Here is a 13,979-nt window from a genome sequence, read left to right as displayed (position 1 = left end):
TTGTCCTTTCTTTTATTCGGCCCTAAGGACTTACACTTATTCGGCACATATATTATATTCGGCTCCCCACTCTCGTAGGATATAGCCGATTAATATCAGTCTTCCAATGGTACGCACCATCAGATTTTTCCATGTATTCGGCCCCCACAATTGCTCCCCGAACTCCCCATTGACGGAAGTTAATCGGCGTGTTTGGTCTTGAATAGGAAAGGTTAAAATAGGTCAGGCAGCTTCGCGTACCCCAATATAGATGTCAGGATGCGTACACCTTTTCGTTCATCATTACGCTTTCCCGCCTCAGTCGTACGTCTTGCATTTATTGTGATTTGAAATTTCAGTCCTTTCGAATGCACAGTTCGTCGAGTATTCGAGACTCTTGGACTGCCAGCAGATATCCCTTCTCTGACTCGCATTCTCTGCAACTCTTCTCCGTCTACCCTCATCTCCCTTGCTCCTCGTAAGTCTTCTTCTCTTTTCTTTGCAATCTTACTTTTTGTTTATTATTTTCATTTTGGTGAACCCTTTATTCCCCGTAAAAGTGGCCAAACACTTGAAAGACCTCCTTTCTGAGGGTCGTGTCTCCGGATTCCGGCGACACTTTTCCATCCCCAACGATGTTCATCTATCTCTAGTGACAGACAACACTCTGGATATGGAGAGAGAGGATCAAAATTCAATCATCTTTCCTCTCCTATCCATTGCAGAGGGCGGGGTCCGTTTTCCCCTACATCCATTCCTTATGGCCGTCCTCCGCTATTGGGATCTGATTCCTTCTCAGCCCAACGTGAACTTTTTTTGAATCGTAATGGGGATCGTAGAGTTAAACCGGCGCCTCAGGATCGATCTTGGGACTGCTATGCTTTAGCCAAATCTTCCGGTCGGCTTGGCTGGTACTTTCTTAGGGCCAAGGATACTGACCATCATTTGGTAACCATGCTCGCCAGCTCTGGCAAGCGTGTGGATGACGTAATGGTCAATATCCGAGGGAACTGGAAATTTGGCGAAGGCGAGGATCACCTAGACCCTATTCCCAGATGGAGGGGTGAACCAGGTTGTCGTGTGTCTCTTTGTGTTTACTGAACTTTTCTTTTACTCGGCTTTCCTCTTGTGTCTAACCCTTTGCCTTTGCAGGCAGTAATTTGAAGAAGATTCTGGTTTCTACCGACGATGCGGTCCTTGCTCAGGTTGCGACTGCACTCGGATACTTCGGCCGTCCAAACTTACAGAAGCAAGGGAGAGCGGCTCGCATACTTCTTCAATACAAGCCTACTTACACTACTTTTTCGGCCGCTGACAATATTCCAATTCCATCCGGCGATCGACAGCTTACGGCTCTTATCTTTCCTAGCTTCAAGAGTCTCAGACAAGTTGGTCTTGAAGCCTCTGACTCGAGGCAAGACGTCGAGCCGGTGGTAGAGGTAGTCGCCGAACCAGACAGAGAGTTCGCTGAGGAGGCCGAAGAGGTTGACGAGGCCCTAAACTCGGCGTTTGAGGCAGCCAAACGTAGTTAGCCTACCTCGCCATCCACTTCGGGTCGGGCGGAGTTTTCTTTTAGAGATATTTTTGGAGGTTTGGGTGACTTACCCGGCAATTTTTTTTAAGGTATGGCTGGGGAAAGCCTCACGCAGATGGCTCGAAAGAAAAATGCCGAGCGTATGGCCGCCTGAAAAAAGGCCGAGGCCGCCCGTTCTGGACCTGCCTTGGTTGAGTCTTCCGAACTCGTTATTGAAGAGCCGGCTAAGATTGTTGTAGCCAAAACGGCGAAAGAGGTTGAACAACCGGTCATTAATGAACGGTTGATTCTGGAAGAGCGGGGCAAGAAGCATAGCGCCGAGGGAGAGGCTGGTTCAGAAGATAGTCTTGCCAACAAAAGGCCTCGCTTAGAAGAATCGGACGTGGTTGTTCCTTTTATTGTTCAGCCAAAGATTAGAGACACGCCGATTCCTTCTGACGCATCCATTATTACCGACCCGGCGGTAGCCTTGAGCCTGGCGGCGGCGACAGTCTCCCTACCAGCTGATAAGGTATCCTTTCATGCCGTGCCGGATTTGGTGCCCATAGCCCTATCCGCGTAGTCGGCCCTTTTAGTAAGTGAACTTTGACTTGTTTTGATTTTGGTTGCCTATGGCATCTAACGATCCCAACTCGTTTTGTAGACGGTCGGCAGGATCGCCAACTTGGGTCGCCGCCTACACGATGCCCTTGGGAGGATTGACCGTTTGCAGTCAGAAGTGGTCAATCAAAAGAGCAGGGCTGAGTTTGAGATGATGAGGGCCGCTATGGAGACTGCTCGAGCCGAAGCCGAATTGGAAAGGACTCGGGCTGCCGATCAGCACCGTTCTGATGCCGAAGATAGGGCGAACGCGAGCAAAGAATCGCTTAGGCTAGCCGAGAAGGCGCTTAACAGGATGGAGACTGAGTTAGCAGAGTTGAAGGCGGCCAAGGAAAAGGCAGAATCTGAGGCTTCTGCCGCATTCGAAGCAGGAAAAGGCGCCGCCTTCAAAGAATACGTAGATGAAGTCCCCAAGTTTGAGAATCGGGGGTTCAAACACGGGTGGTTCAAGGCCCTTGATGCCGCTGGGGTTACATTGGCCTTGCCAACTCCTTATGAGCAGGTGGACGTTAAGCCACTTGAGTCTGACCCCGAGGATTGATCTGGTTGTCATTCGAATTTTATGAAATACTTTCCCTTTTAATGTATGTTTTTGTTTTTAGGACTTTTGTTGGTTCCGAGTAGTTTTCATGTATATATTGGCTACTGTCTGCGCTCAATTTATTAATGAAAATTATCTTCTTGTTTCACTACTAATGCGTAGTTTGTGATGTTATGTTGGTGTAGAATGTTTGCCTTTCACTACTTTAGTTAGAATGACTACTCTGTTGACCTTTTTATGATTGAATATCATGGCAATCTTATCATTCGTATGCCGAATAGTTCGTTGGTATTATGCTGAAACGAGTTATGGGCCGGCTGGGCCATTTAATCCGAATAGATTGATTAATCTACCCTTGCCCCAGGCGGTGCAGGATCATTCGAGTGCCAGAGGAGGCGAACTTAGTTTTGTTGTCGATTCATGGGCCGGCTGGGGCACTTAAGCCGAATGTATTGATAAATCTATCATGCCCTTGCCCCAGGCGGCGCATGATAATTCTGAAGTCGATTCATGAGCCGACTGGGACACCTAAGCTGAATAGATTGATTAATCTATCACGCCCTTCCCCCAGGCAGCGCATGATAATTCTGAAGTTGATTCATGAGCCGACTGGGGCACCTAAGCTGAATAGATTGATTAATCTATCACGTCCTTGCCCCAGGCGGTGTATGATCATTCTGAAGTCGATTCATGAGCCTATTGGGGCACCTAAGCCGAATAGATTGATTAATCTATCACGCTCTTGCCCCAGGCGGTGTATGATCATTCGGGCGCCGGCGGGTCTATCCAGTCGGCGCTGGGCGATTGAGGTTTTCACAATTAATGAAATTGCCTCGAGGGTGCTGCCTCTGTAAAGGATAAATGATTAAGGGTACAACTTTTATGAATACAGTAAACAATTGACTCCAGCTTTTGAAGGTATCGTGTGAATGTCGAACAGACTTTTCTTTAACAGCAGAGCGGAAGCGAGGACACTAGCTGAGCTAGGTGGAGACATGCATCGAGGTGGTGACCCTTCGCGCACAGAGGGTAGGAGTTCCAAGGATCGAGAGAGGCGTCAGTCTCCTCGACGTCGAAGCAGGTCGCCCAGGCGGGACGAGCAGTCGCAGGGCAGATCTTCTCAACCTTGAGTCGAGAAGGGATCTGACTCGAATCCGTGCCCATTAAGCTTTGCTGTATTTGTGGGGAATAGACCCATGACAGAGGCAGACTCGATTGTTCGGGACCCAAATGTAGCGGTCGAGTTTGCTCGATAAATTTTTCCTCCTGAGGTTCAACAATCGATGGTAGGTCATCAGGACTACGAAGTATTTCGCGAAGGCATTCACGGGGCGGTGAAGGGGCTTTACACTGCCTATGAAATCGGCATGCGGTTGCGCGCCGCCTGCCGAGAAATGGAGAAGAAAGAGGAACGTATTCGAAGTTTGGAGGCTTGCGCAGAGGCGCTGAGCGCGAGTTAAGAAAGACCAAGGCGGCCCAGGCACAACCCGCCGGGCACGAAAACCCAATCATGGAAGAAAGGGTTACCAGTCGGCTCATCAGTTCCGCGCTTGACGATCGTGAGACGGCGAGTGTGTTCGCAATGGAGAACACGAAAGGGAGGGCCTATGAGAAAGGTTTTCATGACGGCCGAAAATTCAGAATCGAAAAGACCAAGGAAAAACTTGCCGAAGAAGTTTGCCGATGTGAAAATCGTGGATTTAGGCACGGTTGGATCAAGGCATCTCAAGCTGCAGAAACTCTTCGAGCATCGGGCATTGATTCGGCATCGCCACTCTACCACAGTAAACATTTTCCATTTTCTGCTTTTGAAGTTGAAAAGAGTGAAGATAAGGGTGATGCCGTATAAGTATACTTATTGTAAGGTTGAAACGCAGATCGCGTTCAAAACTATGTAATATATTGCTTGTTTTATCGAATAAAAAACGTTCTATGATAAATATTTTGTTGCAGTTCGTATTTGGTATGTATGCGTTTCGTTTTACTGTATATGTTTGAATGAATGTATAAACATTGATCAGTAGGGTCGACCCATATGTGATAGCCGTTTATCCCTGAATGAGGCTATTGTAACTTGAGGAAGACGAAAGCCAGTGGATAGAGTGGCTGCGGCAAATTCAACTCGATTCGGGGCCTAGATTTTTGGCCAGCGCACGTGCTTCAAAAAGTCGTTTGGATAACTACGCCGTAGCGAATGTCAACCGATGTTTTTCTCATGGAGTTTAGTGTTAATGAAATTACCTCAGGATTGGGGCCTCGAGATCGCTGCCAGTATTGAAAATAAAAGGAGTGGGCACTTTGCGCAGATAAACAATCACTCATGTGTGGTGGGATAAGTGGGGATGTTAGTTAGAGAGACTGGAGTTCACCCGATCTTGGTGTTGCCATGGAGCGCGGCAGAGGACCCATCCGTATAGGAAGTAGGGCGTCCAAAAGTTGGCATGAATCTTCAAGTCGTCGAAGCAGATCACCCCGAAAGGAAAGGCAACGACCGTTGGGTTTTTATCCTTCCTTGTCCTGGATCTTTGCCTTGACATTGTCAATGGTATCAGGGAAGGACTTGGGCACAGTTAGCTCAAGGCATTGCAAACCGCGGAGGATTTCCGGGTGACGGGAGTTGATTCGGCGCTGCCGCTTTACCAATGCGTCTTCTCCCTTTTTTAGTTTTTGAGTTTGGAAATGGGTATTGTAATGCTCAAATGCAAGTTGCGTTTATGTAACAACTGTGTGATTAAATAAAAATTATAATGCTCAAATGCGGGTTGCGTTTATGTAACAACTGTTTGATCGAATAAAAAGCTTTATTTCAAACATTTGCGTCTTATTCTGAATTTTTTATATGCTTAGTTAAGCACCTTATTTGCGTCTTATTCTGAATTTTCTATATGCTCAGTTAAGCATGTTTTTTCTGATGTTGGCGAGTTTTGTTTTGTTCGTGCCAAAGGGTACTCCGAATTCGAAGGCTAAATCAGCACTTAGGTGTCATGCACCAAAGGGGGCTCCGAATCCGGAGTCTTAGTCGGCCCTAAGGTGTCATGCACCAAAGGGGACTCCAAATCCAGAGACTTTAATCGGCCCTAAGGTGTCATGCACCCAAGGGGGGCTCCGAATCCGGAGACTTAGTTTGGCCAATCGTGATATCCACGAAGGGCGCTCCGAATCTGGAGTCTTAGTTTGGCCAATCGTGATATCCACGAAGGGCGCTCCGAATCCGAAGTCTTAGTCAGCCCTAAGGTGTCATGCACCAAAGGTGGCTCCGAATCCGGAGACTTTAATCGGCCCGAAGGTGTCATGCACCCAAGAGAGCTCCGAATCCAAAGACTTGGCGCTCCGAATCCGGAGACTTTAATCGGCCCTAAGGTGTCATGCACCCAAGGGGGCTCCGAATTCGGAGACTTAGTTTGGCCAATCGTGATATCCACGAAGGGCGCTCCGAATCCGGAGACTTTAATCGGCCCTAAGGTGTCATGCACCCCAGGGGGCTCTGAATCCGGAGACTTAGTCGGCCCTAAGGTGTCATGCACCAAAGGGGGGGCTCTGAATCCGAAGACTTAGTTTGGCCAATCGTGATATCCACGAAGGGCGCTCCGAATCCGGAGACTTTAATCAGCCCTAAGGTGTCATGCACCTGAGGGGGCTCCGAATCCGGAGACTTAGTTTGGCCAATCGTGATATCCACGAAGGGCGCTCCGAATCCGGAGAGTTTAATCGGCCCTAAGGTGTCATGCACCTCAGGGGGCTCCGAATCCGGAGACTTAGTTTGGCCAATCGTGATATCCACGAAGGGCGCTCCGAATCTAGAGACTTTAATCGGCCCTAAGGTGTCATGCACCCAAGGGGGCTTTGAGAAATGAATGGAGCCACGAAGAAAAATGGTTTGCATTGTAGAAGTGATATATATACAAGTATCAAAGCCCACAGGTCGGGTCAGTGATAGGGTTTTCGTTAAATCTCTGCTTGTGCCGATTGGGGGGAGCCACGGATCTCTTCAATGCCATGGGCTGTCGGGAAGCGCACAAGCTGATGATAAGTGCTTGGAACGGCCTTCATAATATGTATCTAGGTTCGCCCCATGATGACATTATACGGCAAAGGGAGCTTTACGACCAGGAATTTTACTTCGACCGTTCTGGAGCCTGCTCGAACAGGTAGTATGATCTTCCCTAACGGGTATTCAGGATTCATATTAAAGCCGAACAATGGGTGAGGCGCCGGAGACAAATCTGACTCGTTGAGGCCGAGTTTGATGAAAGTTTGGTAATACATAACCTCTGAAGTACTCCCCGGGTCTATGAGAATGCGTTCAATGGTGAACTGATTTATGTGTAATTTAATGACCAACGGATCAATGTGGGAAGTTGTTGTGCTCCTAAGATCAGAGTCATTGTAAGTAATTGTCGGAGCTTCTTTGGGCCATTCAATCGGAATACGTTGCTTTTGAGGGATTGGATGCGACTGAATTGTGTGCACGGTTGGGGGTACAGGCAGGCTGTAGATCATATGGATCACGCCAAGTGGAGGTGAGTCCTACCTCAAGGCCAGTGCCTTGGTTGGCTTTCCTTTTCTCACATACTGTTGCAGTCGGCCGTCTTGCACCAGTTCTTCCAGGTGATCTTTTAATGCGTAACAACTTTCCGTTTCATGGTCATGATCTTTGTGATATTCGCACCGCCTATCCCTTCTTCGCATATCGGGTAGCCCCACCATCTTTGACGGCCATTTGAAGAATGAAAGGTGTTGGACTTTGGTCATTATTGCGGCGATTGGTTCTGACAACTCTGTGTACTTCTTGTCGGTACGCCTCGAATGCCTGCTGTCGACTTGCAGTTGTTCATTCGTCCGGTGGGAGCACTGATCGCTTGTTCGGCGAGTATCCCGCCTTTTGTCTCGTTTAGCACGTTGCCGAGGCTCTAGGCTAGGAGGTGGCGCGGAACTTATTGGTTGAGCAATTTCAGGGGGGGCCGTTTTGTTGGACATTTGGCCGGCTTTTATTCTCAAGGCATTATCTTCCACTTTGCAATACTCTTCAACTTTCTTCATCAACACCCAAACTGTTTTGGGGGGTCTTCTGGTCAGGGAACTGCGAAGAGGACTGTCAGGATGTAGTCCTATTTTGAAGGCGGTGATGGCCATGGAGTTGTTGCAAGCGTCGTCGACGAGGTTGAAGCACTCCTAATAGCGCGCCGAATACGCTCTGAGCGTTTCTCCTAACTGAATCTGCATAGCCCACAGAGAGTCGGCCTGTTTCGGCTGCACCTCGTTGGTGATGAACCTGGCCCTGAAGGATTTCTGTAATTGATGAAAGCTTTTGATCGAGGCTGGCTCCAACTTGCAATACCACCTGACAGCTAATGGCCCCAGGCTGCTGGGGAACATTCGGCACATGAGGGCTTCGTTGTCTGCATGCAATGTCATGGCCTGCTTGTAGTAACGGATATAATCAGTGGGGTCTGATTTTCCATCGTAGAGAGTGAATGATGGAGCTTTGAACTTCTTGGGCAGGGTCGCCCTTGCAATCTGTCGGACAAAAGGATCGTACTGGTCCTCTTCGTCTGAACTGCTCCTCCTGCGCTTGTTCCTTGTATGTAGACTCTTTTCGGAGGAGCTAAAAGTTTCGGATCATCCCTTCTTGTTGAGCTCCGTGGTTAATGAGTTGGAGTCGCTATCGGTATCCTTTGGTCAGGCTCGAGGTCGTTGTCCACCGGCCCTCGGAGGTCGTTCGGGATCTTGGCGCATGGCTTCTCTCGATTTTGCGACTTCGAGGGCCAAATCTTGACGGAGACGTTCATTTTCAGCGATCATGTTCTCCAACCTTTGTTTATTCTGCTTTGCTTGTTCGATGATCGCCTGCATTGTCTCTTGCGCTGAGGTCGTTGGTGAGTCGAAGTTCAAGGCGCGTCTTGCAGCGATGGTTTCTTTTCCGAGCATATTTGCTGGAGTGAGGTCATCTCCCTATACGGTCTCGTCAATGGCTACCGAAGGATCTTCAGTCACGCCTGTCATGGATGTATTTGAGTTTTCCCACAGACGGCGTCAATTGTGGAGAAGTGGTTTGGAAATACTCTTCAGATCTTCGGAGACCCTAGTGATCCTCAACTAGTCGCCTGAAAAGATACAAACACTCCGGTCGGGGGTGCCAGAATTAGCACTCCGACGGACAAGTTAGTTCAGACACTCAGGGTAGCTTCTTTACTAAGTTTTGTGAAGTGATTCTTACATACCTTTCTATAACTATTGTTCATGTATTTATACCTGTTCTTTTTTATCCACGGGGCCAGGGCCTACTTTTTAATCATTGTCCTTTCTTTTATTCGGCCCTAAGGACTTACACTTATTCGACACATATATTATATTCGGCTCCCCACTCTCGTAGGATATAGCCGATTAATATCAGTCTTCCAATGGTACGCACCATCTGATTTTTCCATGTATTCAGCCCCCACAATAGTTTATATGTAAAATGTTTTTCTCTAGTTATGTGGGACCAAACACTAAAAAATTAATAAAATATTTTTGGATCAAACAAATAGAGCCTAAAACTAAAAAAAAAATCAATTTTATTGGATATTTTTTGGAAAAGTGAATTTTTTTTAAGTATGTTTTTGGAAAAATTGGTGAAAATTTGATATTTATGGGTATAGTCCAATAATTGATTTGTTTTGATTAGGATGACATAATTAAAGAAATATATTTGTGAAAAATACAAATCATTGTTTTAAAGATTTTTTTTTACTCATATTTTTTTTATCTGTACTTGCTGTCATTATTCTCACATACTACTATCAATGGTCACTCACCGTTGCCAATAATTCTCCAGAAAAATTGTTGAAAAATCATATACATAATTTAACAAGAAAAAAAGAAATTGTTCAAATAAAATGATAAAATTTTATGATTTTTTTTTATTTGTTAATACCAACATAAATTCTACATGCATTTATTATCAATTAAATTATATACTAAATTCAATTACGTAGATCAAAAAATTTAAAAAATAATTACAAGAAATTAAAAAGAAAATATGGTATTGTCAACTTCGAAAATTGCAATTCCAAATAAAAATTAAACCAACTACAATAAATTATCAATTAAATATTATTCTTATCGTATTTTTATATGCAAATTAATTAAGTGTTGATAATCTTTAAAGGCCCTCTAATTTAGATTGTGAACTTAACTTTAGTTAAACAAAATCCTTAATTTTGGCCTAGCATTACTTTGATCGCTAAAATTAATTAGGAAAAGGATGACTCAACTGTATGTAATACAACTTGATAATATGAATAATTAATGTACGGGGGTGAAATACTCTCAGTTATCCATACTCCTTGAACCCAAGCTCCACGTAACGCCACTTAACCTGAAAACCAAAAGAAGGTGAGTTGCCTGGTGGTGTGCTGCCGAATAATCCCTCCGACGATCAAGTCAGCACACTTGGAGGAGGAGAAGAAGAATAGAGAGCGCTCCAGAGAGAGAATTGGGAATTCCTTCAGATTACTTACCTCTAACGTCTCCACATTTCTCATTTTCTAGGCTGGCCATACAGCATCAGAGATTGTGGGTGCACTACCTCTGCTGTCCTTCTTTGGGCAGGCGGCTGTGCTCTCATCTACCTTCCTTACACGTGTAAAGACTAAAACCTCTAAACAGTGTTTGTCAAACCGCCAAACGGTATTGACGCATACCAAAAGTGGATTTACCCTTCTTCATATCATTGGTCCAGGTGGCTCACACAACTGGGCTATCACTTGGAAGAAGCGGACATCACAACGGACTGGAACTGTCGAGCCATAATACACCAGTCCATCTGAATTGGCCGATTGTAAGGCGCGCGGTTCATCATCTTGGCCTCGCTCGGCTATCTCGTAAGACGTCTCAGCCCTACTCATCCTGGATTGCCCATAGCTCGACCCTACGTCAGCCCGGATTGTCCATAGCTCGGTCCAACGCACCAATGTGGGTCTTATCGAATATTAGATTTCGCTGATCAATAGCTCGGTTGAGCATCTACAAGCCTCTATATTTTGGTCAGTCTACCCGGCCCAAAGTAATGGGTCGGGGAGCTACAGTGGTTCAATTCAGTCAGGCATATAGTTTTTGGCCCTCGTAAGGCCTAACATCATATCATGTGCTACCGTAACGTGGCCTATTTGATCGGTGCAAATCTCCCTCTTAATTGACCCTTAATCCCATCTGAGCTAAACGTGAGTGGGATTACCCTTCTAACCGAGCTATCCATTTTGGTCGGTCGTCTTGTCATCAATCGATCAGCCGCACTGATGACACATCAATCATACTGACAATCCGTCACTTCCATGCTACGTGGCACTCCCTCAAAGGTTCCGTGTTGTCCTCGTAGCTGTCTTCATCACACGCAAAATTCAAAAAGTTGCTGCCCTTTGGTTTCCCCCCTTTATATACACATGCGAGGGGCCAAACAGGCCACCATTGTTCATCTTCTCTATCAAGACAAACCCTAGCTTCCTCAGAGCCCTTACCGTCACCACCGTTGCTACCGCTTCTATTCGTACCATTCCCAGCGCTTTTCACCGCCTAAGACAACGCATCAGGGGTCAAATATCGATTGCATCTCAACTTGTCTTCCAAGTGTGTAAGTTCCTCTTGCTACAAACCCCCTTTTCATTGTTGTTCTTCGTGTTTTTCTTATTCTTGTTAAGGACTGTTGATACCTTGCCAATGCCCCTTCCCTAGGTAAATAGACATTAGGCAGAACTGAAATCAAAGAGACGGATGGGGCCATCGTGCCCCTCGTTCCCCTTAGTTTCAATGTATGATATTCACATTTAGGATGAATAGCATAAACTCTGAATAAGACCAAGCAAAATCCCACTTTTAGATCCAAAAACATGATTGAGCCGAACTGAAACTAGTTTGTGGTTCTGCCAAGGGGCGGTGACCGCACAGGGGTTATGGGGCATTGAACCAAGATAAGCGCCAAATAGTTAGGACATGCCCAAAACCGGCCTAACATATCATGACCGATTTAACACCCAAAACCATGTAAAAATTTAGTTCGGGAAAACTTTTGAGAGCCGTGCACTCGTTGTCGTGCTAATGCTTGCACTAATTTTTAATAATGCAGAACTAGGACCGACCAGGCACATCAACATCACATCGGTGAGGTCACAGACTGGGCAAATAATAACCTGAGCAGTTCAATTTTGACCGAGCTACCAACCAATTCACTATACAAATAACACCGGGATAGATGGGGAAATACCGTTTTATGGTCAGTTCCCCTAGGGCAATGGCTGAATTCCATAGAGAGTACAACATCCTAGACGATGTCCACTTGGAGTTGGCAAAGAAAGGAGACACTCCCTGGGCATTTGTCCACTGGGAGCTGGACAAATGCCCCTTCACGGTCGTGTCTATTGTGGAAAGCGGTTTACGCTTCATGGTCCAACCCCTGATCTGCGAATTTTTTAGGCAGACTGGGTTGTGCCCCACACAAGTTTCCAACAATACATACAAAATAATAAATGGTGTGGCCAAGCTAAATCGAATGCTCGGCCTAAATCTCGGCCTTGCCGAGATATTTCACCAATACACCTTTAGTAAAAATAAAGGCGGCTTCTGCTAGTACCTCAAGGTTAGAAAAGGCCGAGCAAAGCTCATTGAGGGAAATCCAAACAAAGAGGTGAATGATGACGATTTCTTGTGGGAGTTTGGGAATTACGAAGACACCGAAGCACCCATACGAGGCTAGTACATACATAAAAATTTTGGCAGCACTGGTGAGCATCATAGCACCGTTTAATTCTTCAGATTCGATTTGTTTTAACCGATCTAACACTTGATTTTATCTTTGCAGATTACAAACTTTTGGTGGACGATTATTCTAACGCCAACTAGGAGGCTATAAGGGTTACTCTTCGGCATCCGGAAGAAGAAAGAGAAGCCCAGAAACTGCTCGGATTCCAACCGAGTTACCGATATATTGTACCGCACAAGAGTTAGGTCACCGATTTTCTTCGTGTTCCTTTCCCAAAACCAGATCCCACTCTCCCACCGATCAGACTAGTTCTCTTTACAGCTGAACATGAGATGGCAAAAATCCACGCTATCAAATCGATGATTACAGGCGAGCCGAGCGACTCTCACCCTGTGGAAGCTACTGGTGGCCAATCCTCTGTGCTAAACATGCCAGACAAGAGACCGGTGCTAACTCTCGCTAGTGAGCGAGCTACTGGTCGGTCCAAGAAAAGGCCGAGGTTGGCACAAATTGAGCAGAATCTGGTCGATGAGGATTCGGCCAAGCTGTCGTCGTCTAATTAGGGAGACTAGGCTGAATCTTTCGCATGGTAATCCATCCGATCAACCCCCCTAGTCTGGTTGCCCAAACTGATGTACAAAGGCTGAGCAATGTCGGTGGCTAATTCAGTATACGCCGACAAGGACTATTTGCTTGGCTTTAACATGATCAAGGGCTTACTACTTTTTGCGAACATGACGAAGCACGACGAACTGTCCGATCTGAAAGTTCTCCACTTGGCGGCAAAGTCAATCATTCTGGTAAGTAGTCAAGTCTCTCTATTTGCGTTGTTTTTCTACAAGTTATTGATCGGTTCCCCGTACTAACTAGTGTCCATCTGCAGGCCGCGCAGAAAAACTATCTTGCTCATGAGCGAATGATTTCTATTTGGAAAAGTCTGCGCGAGGCCATTGCAGACAATAAAACAAAAACGGCCGAGCTGGAAAAGTTAAAGACCGCACAAGAAGAAGTGGTGGCCGAACGCGATCGACTCGCAGAGCTGCTAGCCAGGGCGAATAAGGATAAGAAAAACATCCTGCAAGTAACCAAGGCCATACACATCGCCGACCTATGCAAACTCCGCAAAACCCACAAGGTTGAGATGGATAAGCAAGTTGACGATGCTGAAGACCGCGACTATGTGGAGGATGAAAAAGTTTATGAAAGCTACCATGGAAAAACTTGGCCTTGGTCAAGACTCTGACCTGTTCCAAATCCCCCTGCCGCCTCCATTCCGGTTTACATGCAAGCTTATGACATCACTATGCAGAATAAACTAATAGAAGAGACGAAGTTGGCAGCTGCGGCGAAAGCTTCCACCGTGCAACAAACCGATCAAAACCCTCATTCTGAGGTGTTTAAAGAAGGAGGAGTCCATGAACGTGAGCCTGAACAAGAGGTGGACGCGGTGGTCGGCGCTCAGGTGAAAAATGCCGAAATAAGGGCGACCGACCAACCGAACATTGTGGACTTGGATTGATCTGTCTCTATCCTCTCTCTTCTTTTTTTTTTTTTTGGTTTCGATGTAGCCGGGTTATGCACCACTTTTG

The sequence above is a fragment of the Camellia sinensis genome, chromosome 9 (assembly GCF_055761805.1).
Source record: "Camellia sinensis isolate YWXY chromosome 9, ASM5576180v1, whole genome shotgun sequence".
Classification (NCBI taxonomy): Eukaryota; Viridiplantae; Streptophyta; class Magnoliopsida; order Ericales; family Theaceae; genus Camellia; species Camellia sinensis.
This window is presented reverse-complemented; position numbering follows the sequence as displayed.